This window comes from Capra hircus, chromosome 9 (genome assembly GCF_001704415.2).
Source record: "Capra hircus breed San Clemente chromosome 9, ASM170441v1, whole genome shotgun sequence".
NCBI classification, from domain to species: Eukaryota; Metazoa; Chordata; class Mammalia; order Artiodactyla; family Bovidae; genus Capra; species Capra hircus.
The window spans coordinates 54,273,322-54,276,964 of NC_030816.1; the positions used below are offsets into that span (position 1 = coordinate 54,273,322).

A 3,643-nucleotide genomic window follows, 5' to 3' on the forward strand; every position below is an offset into this window, starting at 1 on the left:
TATCTACATAATCTCTGATATTTTTGTTTATACTTTTAAAGTGATTTTGTTTTGTTGTAATTTGAATTCATATGGTATTTATTTTTATGTAAACTATGCAATCATAATCTAATTTAATTTTTTTCTCAACTGATAATCAGTTCTGGGTGCTATTCTTTCTTTGTCTGTTCATGTATATTTATAAATCTAAAAATAAACTTAAATTGATCTGTTTCCCTATTGCTAAAATGTTCCGTAGTTCTTTTTTTCCTCCAGTTTCCAAAAGTTTTATTGGTAAACTAGCTTTAAAGAAGAATGGTCAATCCTAATGCATCTAAGTAAGACGAGCTGTATCCAGGGACACATTAAGTGGTGCCCAAGGAGGCTGCTGCTTTGTTCACCTCTTTTTCATGGATCTAGTCATAAGCACAAGACATGGCATCAACCAGTTCTTCCAGCTGAAACCATAGGCTGGTTTCTTTTTCAGGACTTTCTACTGAATTACTACCAAAAATGATGTTCCTGCCAACTTGAGTGCAGAGGTCCCGAGAATGGTGCCCAACTTTGAGTCTGCTGGGTTGTCTCTCCAAATATCAGCCTTCCCTGACTTAACCATATCCAGGCCCTTCCAGACCATGGCCACAACTGATCTTGAGTCCATGCACTTTTCTAGCCCTGGGAAGAATGAGCAGTCTTTCAAGGCAACATATTGCTGCTCAAAGTGTTCATTAGAGACCTGAAGGAACATCATGGCCACAATATAGAATCCTTGCTCAAAGACCTTGATGATCTTGCCCATAAGGCCTCAGTGCATACCATCTGATGGCAATGAAGGTGCTCTGGATGTCAGCTAAGGTCCAAGAAGCTAGTGGAATGTGGATGATTCCTGTTCTGCTGTGCCAGAGCTGAACCTGGAGACTATCTTTAAATTAAAATTTTGTTTTGACTAATTGTAAACATTTCTTTTTTCCCCTAAAAGAACTTCAGAGTGACAAAGATACTCTCCTTGACCAAACTGTAGTCAGGTGTTTCTGAGGTCTTTTCTGGACTGTGCCTCAACCTTGGGCTTTAGTCACCATCCTTGTAGAGTCATGTTTTAAGCAAGAATCTTCCTGAGTCAGTTTAGAAACATTTCCCCTACACATGCTATCTGATCACCCATGATATATGATCAAAATTCTCATCCCCCATCACTCCCCACCCTCCATATCTCATCACTCTGACTTGCCTTCTGCAGAATTAAATGCATATATAGAAAATGTAAATGAATAAATTTTCAAATGAGTTTTTTTGGGTAAGTTTGTAAAGTTTATGCATCAAAGTTTATCAAAGTTATCAAAGTTTAAAGCAGCACCAAGATATTTGGGACATGTTATCTATTGATTGAATACAATTTGTACAAGATGTCATTCAATATAAATTCTTTAAAGAAAAAGGACATTTCATTGTAAATGGAGGGGAAAGGTTTTGTTGGCATTTTATCTTGAAAATAATTAAAAATTAAAGAATAAATATTTTTCTTAATTTTATCAAAATAAGGGATATAATTTTTGGGATCATTAATTTTATTTCATTTTTAAAATTAATTTATATTTTAATTGAAGGGTAATCACTTTACAGAATTTTGTTGTTTTCTATCAAACCTCAAAATGAATAAGCCATAGGTATACAAATATCCCCTCCCCTTTGAGGCTCCCTCCCAACTCCTTCCCCATTCCACCCCTCTAGAATGATACAGAGCCCCTGTTTGAGTTCCCTAAGCTATACAGAAAATTTCCAGTGGCTATCTATTTTACATATAGTAATGTAAGTTTCCATGTTACTCTTTCCATACATCTCACCCTCTCCTCCCCTCTCCCCATGTCTATAAGTCTATTCTCTATGCCTGTTTCACCATTGCTGCCCTGTAAATAAATTCTTCAGTACCATTTTTCTAGATTCTGTAGATATGTGTTAGAATACAATATCTTTCTCTTTCTGACTTACTTCACTCTTTATAATAGGCTCTAGATTCATCCACCTCATTAGAACTGACTCAAGTGTGTTCCTTTTTATGGCTGAGTAATATTCCATTGTGTATATGTACCACAACTTCTTTATCCATTCATTTGTCATTGGAGATCTAGGTTGCTTCCATGTTCTAGCTATTGTAAATAGTGCTGCAGTGAATAATGGGATACATGTGTCTTTTTCAATTTGGTTTCCTCAGGGTATATGCCTAGGAGTGGAATTGCTGGGTCATATGATGGTTTTATGCCTAGTTTTTTTTAACAACTCTACATACCATCTTCCATAATGGCTGTATCAATGTACATTCCCACCAGTGGTGCAAGAGTGTTGCCTTTTCTCCACATCCTCTCCAGCATTTATCGTTTATAGACTTTTTGATGATGACCATTCTGACTGGTGTGAGGAGATATTTCATTGTAGTTTTGATTAGCATTTCTCTAATAATGAGTGATGTTGAGCATCTTTTCATGTGTTTGTTAGCCATCTGTATATCTTCTTTGGAGAAATGTCTGTTTAAGTCTTTTTCCTGCTTTTTGATTGGGTTGTTTGTTTTTCTGCTATTGAGTTGTATGAGCTGCTTGTGTATTTTGGAAATGAATCCTTTGTCACTTGTTTCACTTGCTGTTATTTTCTCCTATTCTGAGGGTTGTCTTTTCATCTTATAGTTTCCTGTGCTGTGCAAAAGCTTTTAAGTTTAATCAGGTCCCGCTTGTTTACTTGTTTTTATTTCCATTACTCTAGGAGGTGGGTCATTGAGGATCCTGCTTTGATTTATATCATTGAGTATTCTGCCTATGTTTTCCTCTAAGAATTTTATACTTTCTGGTCTTACATTTTGGTCTTTAATCCATTTTCAGTTTACATTTGGGAATGGTGTTAGGGAGTATTCTAATTTCATTCTTTTGCATGTAGCTGTCCAGTTTTCCCAGAACCATTTATTGAAGAAGCTATCTTTGCCCCATTGTATATTCTTGCCTCCTTTGTCAAAAATAAGATATCCACAAGTGCATGGATTTATTTCTGGGCTTTCTATCTTGTTTAATTCGTCCATATTTCTGTTTTGGTGCCAGTACCATACTGTCTTGATGACGGTACCTTTGTAGTATAATCTGAAGTCAGGAAGGTTGATTCCTCCAGGTCCATTCTTCTTTATCATGACTGCTTTGGCTATTCGGGATCTTTTGTCTTTCCATATGAACTGTGAAACTTTTTGTTATAGTTCTTTGAAAAATGTCACTGATAATTTGATAGGGATTGCATTGAATCTGTGGATTACATTTGTTAGTATAGTCATTTTCATGATATTGATTCTTCCTACACAGGAACATGGAATATCTCTCCATCTGTTTATGTCATCTTTGATTTCTTTCATCAGTGTCTTGTAATTTTCTGTACAGTTCTGTACAGTTCTTTACAGTTCTTTTGTGTCCTTGAGTTCAGTTCAGTCGCTCAGTCGTGTCTGACCCTTTGCGACCCCATGAATCACAGCATGCCAGGCCTCCCTGTCCATCACCAACTCCTGGAGTTCACTCAAACTCATGTCCATCGAGTCAGTGATGCCATCCAGCCATCTCATCCTCTGGACTGATCTTCCTTAGAATGGACTAGTTGGATCTCCTTGCAGTCCAAAGGACTCTCAAGAGTCTTCTCCAAC

At 36.7% G+C, this 3,643-nt stretch overlaps 1 pseudogene; it reads right to left on the reverse strand.

Annotated features, from left to right (window-relative positions):
• Positions 345 to 1,058, reverse strand: LOC102190229 (annotated as a pseudogene).